This window comes from Heliangelus exortis, chromosome 2 (genome assembly GCF_036169615.1).
Source record: "Heliangelus exortis chromosome 2, bHelExo1.hap1, whole genome shotgun sequence".
In the NCBI taxonomy this organism is placed as follows: domain Eukaryota; kingdom Metazoa; phylum Chordata; class Aves; order Apodiformes; family Trochilidae; genus Heliangelus; species Heliangelus exortis.
The window spans coordinates 124,571,757-124,589,929 of NC_092423.1; the positions used below are offsets into that span (position 1 = coordinate 124,571,757).

Consider the following 18,173-nt stretch of genomic DNA (forward strand, 5'->3'; position numbering starts at 1 on the left):
CTGTCTGTCACACGACTTCAGTGTGTCTCTGTGGAGCTGCTCAGAGCTGGCACAGGAGGGGTAATCCTGATCCCAAATCAGACACCACTCACTGGTTATAGTCTGCCTTGAGAGGAGACACTGAGTTCAGAAGGGCACAGAACACAGTATTTTTAGGTCCCAAGTTGTGTTATCATTACATTACTGTAGGCCTGGTGATCCTTGCTTGCTACCTTGCTTGCCTCTGCTTCTGTCCTTACTGTAACTTCTGTCCTTCGTGTTGATTTCAAATCTTTTGTGTACTGGCCATACCCTTAAACATGCCTCTCTGATCCACCCCTCTGGGGATTTCAGATTATATATCACCCACTGTCTGGACCCCAAACAGAAGAGGCATAAGTCAAGCAGTAGTTCCTTTGCTGCAATGAAGACATAGGGTGCCCACTGAGCACACATCTGGACACTGAGTGAATCCATTGGCAGATTTGGGTGACTACATCTACAGGGTTTTGTGGCTTGTGCTCTCAAAGGTTGAATTTAAGTTCTCTCTAAACTACATCTCAGGTGCTTAACTGCTTCTTTTTTAATATGGCCCAAAGAAACTTATTCAAAGGTTGTTTTTTTTTTTCTCTGTGAGTTTTGTAATAGTGATTCTCCATGTAAAAAATAACAATTACCAGAGAAACATTCCCTCTGCTTTCATTAGGTAGTGCTTTTTAGATTTTTCACAGCTAGAAGATTAGGGCTCACCAGAAAAGTCCTCATTTCAAAAACCAGAAACCTCACATATATACAGACTAGTTCTGCATGGGTTTGCTCAGGTGAAATCAGCTTGTATTTGAGTCTTACTGAAGGCAGAAAGAGTCGGTTTCAGTCTCACCTTTTACAACTGCATTATTGCTAAGGAATTTGAATTATTACACTTCCTTTTTCTACTTCATTTTTTTAACTATTCAGCAGTATGAGAGAATTATAGTTTTACAGGGATTTTTTAAGATGTAAGAAATTTAAGAAGGGCATAAATGCAAATAGATGGTATGGTATAGTAGCTTCATGTGCTAGTAGAGAAATTAATTTACAGTTTTGCGGGCTTTATTTCCTATTAAGTTGTAGAAGAGTTCTCTGGAAACATAGTTTGAGCAAAACTAATGCCACTCACCTAGATTTTCCAATTTAAGATTAGCAGTGCTCACCAAAACCCTCTGCAAGCAGTAACAGGAAAAGCATTCACTGAAAAGACCCAACTCCAGCCAGTGCACACAATTTAGTCTTCTATAACCTAGATTTTACAAAAACCCATTGTAAACTTCATGCTCATCAAATGAATATTGTTCAACTATGCCAGAAAAGATCTATTTTATGTACCAATAAACCCAGTGTATTCTGCAGTCTATTCTAGAGGTATCTATTCTAAACCTAAATTCTCCAAAACTCTCCTTACTTTGCAAGGAAAAAAAAAAAAAAACTAAAAAAAAAAGTCAGAAATACACCCAGGAAGACATAATGAAAAACTCTGGCTAGGCTCATAAATTCATAAATTACTATCTTAGGAATACAGTGTAGCAGCTACATCTGTATTTATTTAAAATAAGTCTTTATGCAGACTTTTTTTCAAAGTTTCAGTTTTGGTTTGGTAAGGTTAGTGGCTTATGAGACAATACCTGAAATTAACAGTCTATTTCAACCCTTTGAATAGCAAGGCTCTGAAGCAATGAGACAATCAAATCTGCATGAATTTCTCCAAACCTTCAGCACTGTATGACAGAATCTGTAATTGCCATACAATGGTAGAAAAAATAAAAGTGGTTCTTTGCAAAATAAAGAAAACCATGTTTGAACTGTTTCAGGGTATTTAATAAATATAACCCTTAATTATAACTTCCATGTTTTCAGCAAGTTTTCAATGTATGGCTTCTGACTGCTATAAATATACCTACTACCCTACAAGTAGTTGGAAAAATGCAAGAATCTTGAGGTTTTATAAGACATTTAAAACCCAACTCGTGACATTAACAAAGTCGTGACATTTTGCATTCATGAGTGTATCAGATGTCTTTTAAGATGGAATAATACTTGGAATGTCAATGTTCCTCGGCGTGGGACAAATGTATGACAAAGCTTGTTTGGATACAGGGAGGAAGCAATCCAGAGAAGGCCATAACTTGTGTATGAAGTATTGTTTTAAGTCACTACACACACTTCATAAGACAAGAAAGAAGCAATTTTATTCATAACATCTATTAAGAAGAAATAATCCTCAGACATTTAATTAAGTATCTGATTACTGATGTTAGTAACAAGCAAAGCCTAGGAGTAATTAATACCTTATGCAAAAAGCAGAGGTAGAAATATAGCCATCTACACCTTCACTTGCCTTTTGGTGTTAGGAATATAATGTTGCATCCAGTGGAAAGTTGTGAAATACATTTTTTTCCCATTAAAAAATATTCCTACAAAAAGTAGGAACAAAAAAGTAGGTCTTACCTCAGGTATTTGTTTCTCCAGACTTAATTTTGATTGCTTTACATCAGAAAAACAAAACAAACAAACAAACCAAGCAAAAAAACTCAAAACAAACAAACAAAAAGCAGGCAAGAAAGATGGAGCTTACTTGCAGTCTTTGGGAGTGCTCCCAAAGGATTGTAAAGGTAGTCTCTTATAGAAAGTACCAAATTTTACACAATTTCAAAACAAAAGCAGGACTCTAGCTTTAAATGTAAACTTTAGATGATTTACAGAAAACAGTATTTCTTCACTTCTGAAAATCAGATGGGTTAATTAGGTTGCTAACTGCAGACAGCTAATCTAGTGCCTAGAATGGATTTTGTGAGTGTGTAGTTCACTTTTGTGTAACTGGTGCACACAAATACCCAAGACACCAGTTTTCATGCACTTGTACTAGTATTACCAGTTCAGAGAAGACCTAGTATTGTTTTCTTTTAGTGCAGTCTACTTTAAGATACTTTTTGAAGTTGCACTCCACGTGTAGTTTCTTTTCCAAAGTTTGTGGCTTTCCTATAGGTTTCCTATGACAAATGAATAGGTTGGAAAGCAGTACTTCTAAGAGCTTCCCTTTTGTTTCCTGAAGGAATTTACATGGCCAAATCAGACCGCTGGCCCTCGTGTTCTCTTTTGAAAACCAAAATACCAGACTTCACTGGAAGTTGCTTCAGGGTCTCACAGTGTAAGCTTTTGTTCCTTTCAATTAGCAGTGGCACTGGACTCCGAGACAACCGAAGGCCTTGGTTTGTGCACAGCGCTACCGCTGCCTCCGTACGCTGCATTCATCTTCCACACACGACACAACTTAGGCCTCGCGTGTTTGTACAGTACGGGTACTTTTAGGCTTGTAGAAACGTGGAGAGTGCCCGTGTCCTTTTTTAAGGGTACATAAGGAGACCAAGCCCCTTGCACGTGCCGAGGACTCCGTTTCAGGTGTTGCTGGGCCCGCAGATAACCAGGGCTGCACCCAGGGCCGGGCTGCCCCGCCGGCTCCGGGCGCCCCAGACACCAGCACCTCCTCCGCCTCCACCAGCCCTCCTGAGCAGGGGAAATAGAAGCTGTTTAGAGAGGGAGGCGAGGTCGGAGGGCAAAAGGGGACCATGCCGGCCGATCTCACTGGTTCCGGAACGGGGCGACTGTCACGGCTGCAGCGCAGCCTCCCGGCAAGGCGCAAGAGCCCTCCCTGCCTGCGTAGCCCTGGAGAGGGTGGGTGGAGAAGAGGCCCCCCCGTCTTTATCACTTGCACAGCAGCGGGGTGTGCTGGCTCTCGGCGTCTCCGCCGCAGAGGCACTTTCTCGGGTGGGCAGTGCCTCACAAAAGCCTCCCTTATCCTGCCCAAGCACGCTGTTCCCCGCCGCCACCGCCCCGGCTCTGGTGCCTGTCCGCTCCTCCCCCGCCTTCGGAGAGGTTGATTCCGCCCGCTCGGCGCTTCTCCCCGCCGCAGCGCACAACTTGGTTCAGCCCGGGGCAGGCGCTAGGGATAAGCCCTGTCCCCTTTGAAGAGCCTCGGTTCGGGCTCTCCTCTTCCCTCCCACCGCCACTGCGCACTGCTCGGTTCCAACTGGGCCCTCCCGCCCGGGCGGCGGCGGCGGCATCAGCGGCTCCACGAGTTCCTGCTCTCCGTGCCTGAGGCTGGCTCGGAGCGCGGCGGCAGGAGCAGCAGCAGGAGCAGGAGCGGCGGCGGCGGGAGGGGGTTGCTGTGCTGGAGCCGCCGATGCCGCTGTGAGATGGCATCATTCTGCGCGGCGGCGGCGGCGGCGGAGCGTGGCGCGGAGGGGTGAGGAGCCGCCGCGGCGGCGAGGAGGAGAAAAAGAAGAAGAAGAAGAAGAAGAAAAAGGTGGGAGGAAGGAGAAGGAGGCGGCAGCAGCTGTGAGGCTGCGAGCCACGGTAAGGAAACAAAACAAACTGTGCCGCAGCCGTTTCGCTTTGCTGCCTGGCCCGGCAGAGTCCGACCGGCCTGAGGAGGAAAAGGGCTCTCGTTTTCCTCGCTCTCCTTCGCCGCCGTTCGGCCGTGGGGAAGCGGGGGTAGGGGGGTGGGCTCTGGACAGCAGCGAGCTGCCCCTGTCATTGAGGGGTGGGGAGGAGGGGTTTGGGCGTGGGGGCTAAAATGGCGAAGGGAGCTGTAGCGAGGTCTCGGTCTCTCCTTCCCGGCACTTCAACTCGTCGCACCCCTCGGCCCCTACTGGAGGGGGGAGAGGCGGCTGTTGCTTCTCCCCTTTCGATGTCCTCGTTTGGTAGCTGGAGAACTGCTCCGTTTCCCTTCAGTCTCCCACCCTGAATCGTGTCTGGACAGGGCTGAGAGGCCCACACCTGGCAAGGGAAGGGAGGGTCGGTACTTTGGTGAGGCGGCGGGAAGGAGGGGGGGAATGTCGCCGGTGTCCGGTGTCAGGGGAATAACCTTGTTTATTCCCGTCTACGGCCTTTCGAGTGAGGGTGGCTGAGAGCTGAGTCCTGACCCTTGTCAACGCTGAGTGGATTGCGAGAGGCTTTAGAGACTGCGAGTCAGGGAGGCAGTTCCCCGACCGGCCCTTGCTTGGTTATCTCTACGGGATGAAAACGGAGGAGAAGGATAAAGATCTTGTTACGTTCACCTTCCTTGAATGAAACTGGGGAGGCAAGAGGTGCAGAGCCGTTTCCACTCTTCACGGAGCTGCTCTCACCCCTGGCAGAATGTGCAGCATGCACCCCTCAGGAGGAGGGGGCACAGCAGGGCAGGCAGTCGCTGCGGTCACTGCTTAGGTTGTACCTCCCTGTCTCCCAGTCTCTCTGCGTCCTCCTCGTTTAAGTTTTGCTGAGCAGACTGCATGAATTCAAGAGCTCCAAAGACCTGTTTATTTCATTATTTTTTTGTTTATGTTGTGGCAAAACGTTGCAACTCGGGGGAAGCGTTTATTTACTTTTTTTTTTTTTTTTTTTTTTTAAAGATGTTTTATTTTTGGAACAATCCCAATTCTCATCTCATTTTAACTAGGATGATCTAGCTCTGCTTCTAGACCTATAAATGTTTAAACTGTACATCAAAGGGATAAAAAAACTCAGCACTATCTAATAATTTTAATGGCAGCTCTTTGATGTTTGGGTGAAACTGTAAAAAGAGCCTTTAATATTTTAGTCGTATTTTCACATGGCACCTGTGTCATGTAGAAAATCATCAGGATATTTTACATTAAAGGAAACCCTAGATTATGCAATTTTAATAACAGTGGCTTACCAGGTGATGCTGTCTCTCACTGCAGGTGGCTGGGTTATATATGGTAATTCACATGAAAGGCAATATGGCCTTCATAATAGTAAGAGTCTTCCCTTAAAATTCATATCCTGATTTAATCCTTTGTGATATGGGAACAAACATCATTGTTGGGTTGTGATAATGGGCTATTTGCGTGTTTTTTAAATTTTTTCTAGTTAGCTTTATATGCTGTTTTTATCCAAGTCTGTGTTGGTCGAGGTATAAACCAAGTTAATACTTCTCAATGTTTTTAATACTAACAAGATTAAAGAAATTTTGCACAGAAAAAATCTAAAAGATTTTTCATCCTTTTGAGGAAAAATTTAGAGTTGTTAAAAGCACAGATTTTCTGGTCTCTTCACAAAGATGTTTTCAAGTGAGGTAACTAGAAATAATTTTAACTAATGTTGCTTGTGGAACTGTGGGTTTAGAATCCTTTTGTCACTTGTTTGGTGAAGTATATTTTTTATATTTCAAAGTATATTTTAAAGATCAGAACCTATAAATGCTTCTAGCTTGAGTTACTTACTACTGTCAGTTGTCTCTTTTCAGCTATACTCTAGAATAATTCCCTTGAATACATAATTATACTTGAAAACTTTAAAGCAGTTTTGCATACCCAGAACTAATTTAATCTCTCAGCATGGGGCACCTTGTTACCAAAAGGATATGGATTATTTTTGTTGGAAAAATAATTTACATTTGTTTTTAAAACATTTTTGAACAAAACATTGTAAGTCAACCTGTGTGTTTTTGTTAAAGGGTTGGCAATAAAGTTTAAATAATTTCTTGTCTATGAGTACTTCTTAAATCATAGGAATACTGACAGATTTCAGAGGCCAACCCCTTTTCCTGAGTATGTGGAACCCTTGGAAGAAGGAAGGAATTTCTGTTAGTTCTGTGGCTTTTCATTTTCCTTCTTATATTCCCACATGAAGCTGGAAATTCTGATAAGTTGGAATTTCTGCCCTCTTTCCTGTTTTTTCTTTTAAAAGAATGTGTGTGGGTAAAGAGATTTCTCCTGGTCTTAAGATACAAAGAGTTGGGGGTAAGGATCTATGAGAGGAAGTTGGCATTGTGTTTAGTTTCTTCATGCTTCAGTATTTCCATGCCATTAAACACTGGATTTGAAAATGAAGATATCATTATTAAAAAGTCATGACCCAAGCTGTATTTATTGTTTGGAAATGGCTACTGTTTATGCACTTGGAGTATTCATTGTTAGCTTAAAAAAACCTCACAACCCAAATCCCCCCCAAAAGCTCAAGCTCTCATCCTAGAATTTAGTTGAGTAAAATGCCAGTAACAAAGTAAGAATGCTTGGAGAGGGAATGGATGAAGTGATAGACAAAACAACAAAAAAGTGCTTCCTGCAAATGATGCTTACATGGTTCTTGGAAGTTTTACCTTGCTTAAGACAACTCTCTTTTTTGTAATGACTGAAGAGAAAGGATCAGTAGCTTCAGTTTATCTTTCAAGATAGGTTATTGCTGGTCTTGCCTTCTTCTGCACAGCTTAGCACTTATGGCAATTTAAAAAAATAAAAGGCTTTCTAGCTCTGCATCAATTGTGTACAGCTCAAAGTCAGTAGAAAAGCTGCTGTAGCATGTATTCCTGTATGGAAGTGTGTGAATTGGGACAGGGTTTCCCAGTGTCAATGGTAGTGTCAGGTTAAAAATCTTGTCATTTTTGCTTGTCCTTAGGAAACTTGTAAGCCAGAACTGTTGACCTCTTTGGATTCTGAGTTAATCAATGCCTGGTAACAGTTTTCTGTATTGCTTTGGTGTATATATACAAATGCAGACAGCAGGAGTTGGTTACATCCAAGACGTGCTTTAGAAGTTTATTTTCATTGCATTTGTTTTCATTACACCACTTTTTCTTTTTCTGTAGGTGTTAGGTCAGAATTAGCATCAGCTGCTGATGTTCTCCTGCAGTGACATAAAATAGTCAGAGGTGGGACCATCAGAAGTATCATGAGATCTTTCCTCTGTTTTATTGAGAGAAGTGATATCTGGAGAGAGAAATCTTTGTCTTTATCATCTGGAGCTGGACTGTCCAGAAGAAGCATTTCAAAAGCAGGTAGAAACTAGAAGATCTTAGGAGTGGTCTGCTTTTTGGGCTAGGTTTTTGCTGTGTTTGAGGACCTGGAAGTTTAACCAGAAGTATACTAAAGTTCAACTCTGTTTCACAGATATGGTGTTGCTTTCCAGAGGAACACTGGAGACTCCAGGGAAGCTATCATCAGCTGCTGGAGTTACAGTGTGTCAGAATTATTTACCTCCCAGAAAGCTATGCATTGATTTTATTTTTTTTTTAGTTTCTTAGCATGTCAGGGAAATCTTTATCCTTGGGTTACATGTATGTCTTAGTACCTACTACACGTGTAGTATGTAGTATGAAGCAATTAACCATTGCAGGTTTGCGTGAGTATATGATGCTGTGGTTCTGTGGCTGCAGATGCATGGCAGTTTTTTTAAATTTTTTTTTTTTTTATTCCCTCTCCTCTTAGTGTTGAGGATTATGTAAGTTTTTAATGTAATATACAGCCTGATAATTCAGTATAGTGAAAAAAGCACTTCCAAAATCCTGTTTAAAGAGAACATAGATTTGGGTTCAACTTAAAATTCTACTGACTTCAAAGAATAAAATGAAAGTTACTTAGCCAGGTGTTTTACTTTATAATGGCTTTTGGCAAAAATAAATTCTTTAACAATTGGAGCGAAGCATGTGAAGCATGTGTTTAACAAACCAGATTACATTATTGGGCTTTTGAAACTTTTTTAAAATAATAGCAATTTTTCTTATTGCCTGAATATATTCGAGATGCTTACAATATGCTTTAAGAAGCTAGGGTCTCAGCATACTTAAGCATCACCAGTTCAAAATCTGAAGACTTCTTAACATCCTCTCTGTTGGGGATGTTATATTAGAGTGATGTAACACTAGTATGAGCAGTTAGCATGGCTTTACTAAGGGGAGATTGTGTCTGACCAACATGATGGCCTCTGTGAGGATGTAACCAGGTGGATGGATGATGGCAGAGCAGGATATGTAGTTTATTTTGGTAAGGCATTTGACACTGATTCCCACAATATCCTTGGAGCTAAACTAAGGAAGTGTCATCTGGATGATTGAGTAATGAGGTGGATTGGAAGCTGGTTGAAGGATAGAAGCCAGAGAGTTGTAGACAATGGGATGGAGTATACTTGGAAGTCTGCTTCTAGTGGAGTCCCTCAAGGGTCAGTACTGGGATCAGTACTATTCAATATATTTTTTGGTGACCTGGATGAGGGAATAAAGTGTATTATCAGCAAGTTTGCTGCTGACCTGAAGCTGGGAGCAGAGGCTGACACCCCTGAAGGCTGTGCTGCCATTCAGAGGGACTTAGGCAGGCTGGAGAGTTGGCCAGGGAAAAAATTAATGAATCACAACAAGGGCAAATGTAGAGTCTTGCATCTGGGTAGGAGCAACCCCAAGTACCAGTACAGACTGGGGACTGAGCTGTTGGAGAGTAGTGAAAAGGAAAGGGACCTGGGGGTGCTGGAGGATGGAAGGATGACCATGAGCCACCAATGTGCCCTTGAGGCCAAGAAGGCCAATGGCATCCTGGGGTGCATTAGAAGGGGGTGGTTAGTAGGTTGAGAGAGGTTCTTCTCCTCCTCTGCTGTGCCCTGGTGAGGCCACATCTGGAATATTGTGTCCATTTGTGGGTGCCTGAGTTCAAGAAGGACCAGGAACTGTTTGAAAGAGTCTAACGTAGAGCTACAAAGGTGATTAAAGGAGTGGAACATCTCCCTTAGGAGGAAAGGCTGAAGGAGCTGGGGCTCTTCAGCTTGGAGGAGAATGAGGGGCAACCTCAATAATGTTTATAAATATGTAAAGGGAGAGAGTCAGGAGGACAGAGTCAAGCTTTTCTCAGGGCTGACTAACAATAGGACAAGGGGCAATGGTTATAAACTGGAGCATAGGCAGTTTCATATAGATATAAGGAAAAAAATTTTTCACTGTGAGGGTGACAGAGCACTGGAAAAGGCTGCCCAGGGAGGTTGTGGAGTCTTCTCTGGAGACACTCAAAGCCCACCTGGGTGCATTCCTGTGTGACCTTCTGTAGGTGACCCTGCTCTGGCAGGGGTGATCTTTTGAGGTCCCTTCAAATCCCTAACTTTCTATGATTCTATGACCTAGTCCGTAGTAGTGAAATTCAGTCTCTGACATCTAATGCAAGGAATCTTTCATTGACTCAAATAATTTGAGGATAATTCTTTCAAATGTAAATATTGTACGTAAATCACAGTAGGATGTTACCTTGATTTGTCTTTTGTGTAAATGGCACTGGGAACACAAATACGTATTTGTAACAGACCTTCTGAAGTAGTTCTTACAGCACAGGATTACTCCATCTACTTTTCCTATTAGAATTTCAGAGTTACCTTGCAGAAAATCATTGTGGTGATAGAAGAAAACAATTTTTTAAAAATGACAAGGGGAGGATGTATCTTGTTAAAAATACTGTGTTTCACGCCTTGAAGCCTGAAGTGGGCAGAAGAGGGCTCTTGTCTTTGAGTAGAAAAAAGTATAAAAAGTATATATTCTGCACATTTCTAGTTACTGGGGTTTCTAACTAATAATTTTTTTTTTATTATAAGCATTTAGATGAAGCAGATTAGCATAAGTTTTTTTCAAAAAGAAGCAAATATTCCCTGTCTAGGTGGGTGAAAAATATGAGAACATTTTGGATTGTATGTGCATTTCAGGGTCGTCAGTGATTTCTCAGTATAAATCAAATCAAAAGAGTTGCAGCTGTAGAACAGGGCAAAGTAAACAGTAAAGATCAAGTTTGTAATCATAATCAAAATTGCATAATATACTTGGGCATCAGAGCTGCAAAAGGAACACATCCAGTTTTGAAACACTACTCTGCTAGGTCTTGAGTTCTTTTTTGATTGTAAGCATGAACTAAAACTTCTGTACAGATCAAAATGCATTAGTCCCAGAATCTTACCTTGTTTTTACTAATTGATATGTTTGAATTAGCTCCTTGCATTCTCTAGATACTTTAATGTCACTGTGTATCTCTGTGTAAACTAAACAGTCAAAAAGCAAAATAAAATGTTAAGAGGAAAGCTAAACAGATGAAGAGCAACAGAACTGGCAAACTTCTCTTTGTTCTTCCCCTCACGTTGGAAGTGTGGAAGCTGTTTTTTCTTAAATTTCAGTTCCCTTTATTGTTTCATTCTTGGCACTTTTTATTTTCCACTTCCAGCTATGTTCTTACACTGTTATCTTTTTGAAAAAATATCACCTTCTAACTGTAGTAGCTGGAAAGATTATGGGTTTAAAAAAAAAAAGAAAAGTTTATTTTGGCATCTGGGTACAAGAACAGAAAAAAATTCAATAAATATTGAAAAATTTGATGAAAGACTGATATTTGTGCATCATTTCAAAAACAAGTCTGAATGTTTTGTAAAAGATTGCTGACAAAGCTGTGTTGTTATGGGGATGGTGAGTAAAACTGCATTGTTAAGGGAATAGCTGTGGGGAAGGAAACTCGTAGGACTTGTAGTTCATAACATGTCAAAAAGACTGCTACTAATGAACTGGCAAATTCTGTTGATGGTGAAATTATTTACTGAATAATGGAAGAGGAAACTTCAGAGGTACATAAAAGGGGCTGATTAATATTTGGTGATAGGTACTTTTTTGTGATAACATAGGACCTGATGTAAATGGGAAGAAGTACCTAGAGTTATTCATCAAAACGTAGTGTAAATTAAGTGTTTGGTAATAAGACCCTGACTTAATTATGTATTGTTTTATGAAAACGACCACTTGGGAATGGAATAAAAAGTAAATGTTGGAATATCTTAAGTACATAACATACTAGCTTGCATACAGTTTTTATGTACATAGGTGGTTTGAAAACTGCTAAATGTTAGTATTGTGTTTCTTTGTTGTTTGCATTCCAAACTTGGATCCAGAAAAAAGAACTGATTCAGGGGAAAGCTCTTACAGGAGTACTGTTTCTGTAAAAAAAAAAAAAAAAAAAAAATTGAAATTGTTCATTTTTTACCATAAGAATGGAGAGGAGACCTCCAGCATAGGCTAACAGAACCTTGAATAGAATATGGGTAAAATTCAGCCTGTGCTTTTAACCCTCTGTCATACAACTAAACAATGAGTAGTTAGTGCACACTAAGAGAGGTTGAGTAGTGTAGTCTTTCAAGAAATAATACTTTCAAGTTTCAGTTGGGTTTGGCTAATGTTTGATTCAAAATAAGGAATAGATTGTTACACAGATAAGGAGAAAATCTGTTGCTAAATAATAGGGTTTTAATACAAAAGATTATACAGGTTGTACTTACACTTACAGTGGGTAAACTAACTGTGTTTGTAAATACTTATTCAATGTACAACCTTTCTTGGATATTTTGTTTTTTGGTTAAACTACCGGGGACAGCTTTGTTTCAGAGTGGGTTGATGTTCTTTTCTATTTTCAGTAAATCTGTTATGCTGGTTGCTTCAGTTTCAAAGCCTGAAAGGCCATGAGAAATTAAAATGAGTTTAAGTAAATCTGTATTAGCCTAGACATATGCTTCGTGCATTTTTTAATCTTTTCACTTTCCACCCTTTCTCAAAATGTATGTAGTAGAATTGCAGAAGGTACAAAAAAGGAGAGCAAGGATGACTGATACATATGGAAGAAAACTGGGAGAATGACTTAAGGATTATACTCCTCAGGCTTGAGGACCTGTTGACCATGTCATGCAAGTGGAGGTGGGTAAAGAATGCTGGAGGTGCTTTACCCTTTCTTGTCATTCTTCTATTTCTACAATCTGCCTTCAAAAGTTCCTAAAAAATCAACATAAAAAGGGAATAATTTTGAAAGTTGACTGCTTTCAGTGGGAGTTGAATGACCTTTCCTGTGCAGTTTTAGTAGTCACTTGGTTTCAAGGCAGTGTTGTTCTCAAGAAATAGCTGCTTATGATTTTAGATTATATAAATTACTCTGTAGCTTTTCACCAGAAATTATACTGACCCTCATGAAAGTATTTGCATTTCTCAAAAATACCATCTGTTCACCTAAAATGAAAATAACGTCAAACATTGTTTTGCTACAAAATGTAAGAAGTTTTCTTGTAGGCCCCTTCTCCCCCGCTTTGGACTCTGCTGGTGAGACTTATGTGTTATTAATTTTCATGTTCTCAACTTGTCATTTTTTGCGTAGTTAAATTCTGGTATCAGAGTAACTCAGAATTGTATTGGAAAATAATTAGTAGAAGAAGGCAACCTTTTGTTTTAAGAAGTGAGTGTTATTTATCAATCTGGGAGCCTTCCTAAGGATCAAGTTGAATTCCATAGCACTGTAGAGATTAAAGAGCTTTTTTTTAAAAAAGAAATCACAAGGCTTTGAATGCTCTCAGGTAGTAACAGGTAAGATTAGTGCAGTCTATGATTTGAGCTAGGCAGAGGTTTTAGTATTTTAACACTGCTCAGATGGGCAGCTGGAAAATAGCTTGCATAGCATATTTTAAAAAGTAAATATTCAGAGAAAAGAGAAAGAGAACATGCAGTGAATTCTACTTAAACCTCTGTGAGCTATTTTTGAAATAGTTACTGAGGAGAGGTGGATCTACATCAAAATTCTTCCTGCCAGAAAGTATGCTAAGATGCTTTCTCCCATTTCAGACTGCAACACTGAGTAACTTCCTCTTACTCTTTGAATTGTTCTCTTCTACCGACCTAACAGAATAATGAAGATACTGGGAGACAACTTTGTATTGCAGTATTAATGTATTTCCCATTATTAGTATTACTTAATCATGTTTTTGTGGGCATGCAAAGAAACCAAAGGGAAAGATACAAGAGAAGCAGCATCAGTCTGGGTTAACATCTTTAATGTTTTATGTTCCATTTGAATTTGTTGGTTTATTAATCTTGCTGTGACTGCAGTAGAGATGTGCTTACAGTAGTCATGGCTGTCGTGACTAATAAGGTTGTGGGGACTGATACTAGTTCCTGTGAGTGGATTTTAAAAGCTGTTTGGGCACTCTTGGTATGTGTTCAGGCTGCCTGCCTGTTCTGAAGCCCTTACCCTTCCATTTTCCATATTCTTAACATGGAAATCATATTTAATATGGAAGTGCCTACATGTAACTGTCATTAGACTTTATTTTGTTAGCAGTGTAAGTATACTAAAATGCCCATATTTTTAATGAGGTATATTAATGTACTACTTTACATTCCTCTTGATGCAAGTCTGATAATATATTCTACCAATCATTAGGATTATCCATAGCAGTAGGCAACCCAGAGCAGCTGAAGACTAGTGTCTAGCTAGCATAGTATGTATTCTGGCAGATATGAAGGCTATTCAAGTAATATTAAAATGAGGGAGAAAATACTCTTCCCTTATTTCTTGGCATGTGTTTTAGTGTCAGCTTTTAAATACTGTTGATCTGTTCAAGCAGCCTGGGAGTAATGGGTTTCGTTTGTATTACTGTGCGTGTGGTCCTATCTGTAATATACAGAGGAGGCATTGTGACATTTTTCATTATTTGATATTGTGGCAGGACCTAGATCACAAGCTGACTGAGATTCACAAGCAAAGTGAACCCTAAGTAGTTCACTGATAAGTTGCTGTGTGAGCAGTGAACCTAAGCTCCATAAAAAATTTTCTTAAATCATCATAATTCTCTTCTCCCTCTACTGTTCCAGACCTTCCCTGTAATATAAAAGGCACTGTGCACAGCTCTAGCTCAGATCAATTTAGAGCTGGAGCTCTAAATCCTGTGGTGATTCCACAGCCTTTGGGCCAGGCAGAATGGGGATCTTGAGTTCATGCTGCAGCCCTTCAAGCAGCAAGTGCAGGAAATTGTGTCTGCCTAGCTCTTGGCTTTCATGAAGCTTCTGGGAACTTAGTGTATCAGAGGAGATTACTTCTCAGTTTATTTTAACAGTCTGGTGGTGAACAGATTCATTTAGAGGGATGGAGATGAAAGGAAGAGTGGGAAGAGGCAGGTGGACAGAATGAATCATACATGTGAAGTTTGCTTGGGAAACCAGGCTAAAAAAGGTCTTTGCTTGTCTAAGTATAAGGCAAAGTGGAACAGGCAGACATGAGCAGTGAAATCATAATCTGTCGTTTGTTTGGACTTCCTGCAATAACACTGAAAAACTTTTTTTAAAACCTTTGTAATTGTACTGTATTTTTTTCTTAGACCCTAATATGAGGCTGGCAGTATGCCACAATACAGCAATATTCAACTGTGGATTATCTGAAGCAATGGTCAGTAACTGTGCTTGAAAATACACAGAAAATTAAATATTTTTGTGTGTAGCTTGCTCTCTTTACCAATATGAATGGACAAAGATTTGTTTTCTGGACTGAGAACTGCATATGGGTTGGCTTAAGAAAGGTAAATATAAAAAATGTCTATCAGACCTGTTGTGTGAAGAACATTAGAATGTGTCCAAAGGAAGGCAACCAAGATAGTTTGACTTAGAGGGCATAACTTAAGGAGGAGCAGCTGAGGGTATTTGCAGGAGAGCAAGGAGTGACCTCATTGCTATCTGTAATGCCCTCATGAAGGTGAGTGGAGAAAGAGATGCTGATCTTCTGTTGTCCAATGATAGGATGTGAGGGAATGACTAAGAATTTAATCAGGAGAAGTCCAGATTGGATATTAGGAAAAAGTTCTTCATTGAAAGGGTGGTCAAGCACTGGAACAAGCTCCCCAGGGAAGTGTTTATTGCTTCAAGCCTCTCCTTGTGCAAGAATAAAATAGAATAGACTACTTCAGTTGGTAGAGACTTACAGGGGTCATGTAGTCCAACCACCTAACCACTTCAGGGCTGAAAAATAGTTAAAGCATGTTAGTAAGGGTATTGTCCAAAGCCTCAAATACTGACAGGCTTGGGGCATTGACCACTTCTCTAGGAAGCCCATTTCAGTGTTTAATCACACTTTTGGTAAAGAATACTTCCTAATGTCAAATCTGAACCTTTTCTGATGCAGCTTTCAGCCATTCCCTCACTGTCCTGTCACTTGATGCCAGTCAGAGGAGATCAGCAGCTCCCTTTCAACTTCTCAGGAAACTGGAGAGCAATGATGTTGCCTGTCTCCTTTTCTTTGAACTGCACAAGCCTGAAGTCCTTAGCTCCTGCTCATAAGACATTCCTTCCAGCCCTTTCATCAGCTCTGTTGCTCTCTAGATGCATTCAAGGACCTTCACCTCCTTAAACTGTGAGGCCCAGAACAGCACACAGTGCTCAAGGTGAAGCCACACCAACACTGAATACAGCAGGGATAATCACCTCTTTTGGCTGTCTGGTTATGCTGTGTTTGATGCCCTTAGGCTGCTGTTTGCATTCATGGCTGCTGGGGCACACTGCTGACTCACATTGAGCCTTCTGTCACCCATCTCCCCCAGATCCCTTTCTGCAGGGCTGTTCTTCAGCCACTTCTCTCACAATTTATACTTATGCCTGGGGTTAGTCCATCCCTGGTACAGATTCTGGTGCTTGAACGTGTTAAACTTCGTGCCATTGATGGTTGCCCAATGCTGTAATCTATTTATATCCCTCTGCAAGGCCTCTTGTCACTCAGGAGAGATAACAAGAACTCCCAGTTTGGTATCCTCAGCAAACTTGCTAATGGTGCATTCAACTGCAGCATCCAGATAATGGAAAGATACAAAGGACAGAACTAGCCCTAGGACTGTGCCCTGCAGAGCACTGCTGGGGACTGGTTTGCAGTTGTAGCCTATTCACTACAGCCCTGTGAGATCTACCCTGCAGCCAGTTCTTCACCCAGTGTACTGTGAACCTGCTCATCCCACAGCTGGACAATTTAGCCATAAGGATACTGTGAGGGACAGTATTAAAAGCCTTACTAAAATGCAGAAAACCTATATTCACTGCCCACCTTTTATCCATGAGGTGTGTAATCTTATCATGGATATCAAATCAGTTAAACAGGACTTTGCCTTTGTGAACTTATGTTGACTGTGTGATGATTGCATTGTTCTTTAAATGCATTTCAGTAGGATGCACTATAGTGTTCTCCACAGGTTTTTCCAGGTACCTTCCCTCATGCCCTTCTTGCCAACTGGAATGGCTTTGTCTAGCTTCTAGACAGCATGGACCTCCCCTTGACTCCCAGTACCTTTAGTAGATGATTGAGAGAGGTTATTCTGTATTATCTGCTACCTCCTTCAGTGCTTTGCAATGAATCCTATCAGATTCCATGGACTTGTGACCATTCAGCTGACAATTTCAATGTAAAAGTTCCTGTTCCCAAACTTGTAGTTTTCTGACTCGGTTCAGGTCAGCTCAGGGGCTGTTAGTAGTATTAAAGACTGAGGCTAAAAAGCATTGAATTCTCCTGCTTTTTCTTCATCCCTATTAGTCAGATCAGGAAGTATTGGTCCAATGTTTTCTTTAGATCTCTTCTTGCTATTAAAATACTTAAAAAGCCTTTCTTATTAGCTGATACTATACTGACAAGTTTCAATGCTAGCGGAGCTTTGTCCTTCTGTGTCTTCTCCCTTCATGGCTCTTTAATCTTATTATGAAGCCTGACTTTGCTTCCAGAGATCATACAATTTCTTTTTCCTCTTGAGCTCCATGAGGAATTCCCTGTTCAGCCAAACTGGTCTTCTGCTCCACTTCCTCCACTTACCATACAGTGGAATTGTCTGTTCCTGTGCTTTTAAAAGGTGATCAGCACTCATGGACTTCTAGGCCCCCAAAAGCAGATTCCCAGGATACTCTGCTAAATGGCTTCCTGCACAGCTTAAAGTTTGCTCTTCTGAAGTCCAGAAATTTGGCTGTCTTTTTTTTCTCATGACAGTGAGATTTTTAACTCAGCCATTCCATCATCGCTATGGCCAAGATAGCCACCTACCCTTGAATCTCCCATGAGTCCTCTATTAACAGACAACAAGTCTGGGAGCATCTTTTTTTGAGTTGGCTTACTGAGTACCTCTGACAAGTTAGTTTCCACAAACTTCAGAAATTTTCCAGATGCCCTTGTCACAGCAGTATGGTGTTGAAATCCTCTGTAAGGACAAGAGCCACCAATCCAAGGTTTTCTTCTAGTCTTATTTAGAGTAGTTCATCACTACTAACATCTTTTCTGGGTGACTGGTTGACACCTACTACATCTCCTTTGTTTTCTCTTCCCCTAATCTTTAGCCAGAAGCTCGAAACCACACATTGTGTGGAGGCATTGCAAATTAAATTAGGCTGGTGATAAACTAAAAATTAAACTTCATTTAAACCAAACTTGTTTAGCAGAAAATTAACTAAAGATGAGGCTTATCAAAAATTTTTAACACTCCCAAAACATAAATCACATGTTCAGGATGATGTGTGAGGGTTAATTACTCCACAACTGACTTAACATTTCTTAAGGTTTATGGCAGATGACCTAAAAAGTACAATCATTAGCCTAATAAAG

General features: G+C 40.7%; 1 protein-coding gene across 3 annotated transcripts in view; it reads left to right on the forward strand.

Moving 5' to 3' along the window:
* The first annotated feature begins 3,695 nt into the window (after positions 1 to 3,695).
* The window catches only part of WWP1 (WW domain containing E3 ubiquitin protein ligase 1), a 61,598-nt gene continuing 47,120 nt past the window's right edge, over positions 3,696 to 18,173 (forward strand). For 2 of the 3 annotated variants that reach the window (XM_071737879.1, XM_071737882.1), the window contains exon 1: positions 3,696 to 4,368. The gene's annotated coding sequence lies outside the window, so the exon portion shown is untranslated. The remainder of the gene's footprint in view (positions 4,369 to 18,173) is intronic. The other variant, XM_071737881.1, reaches the window with a different exon arrangement.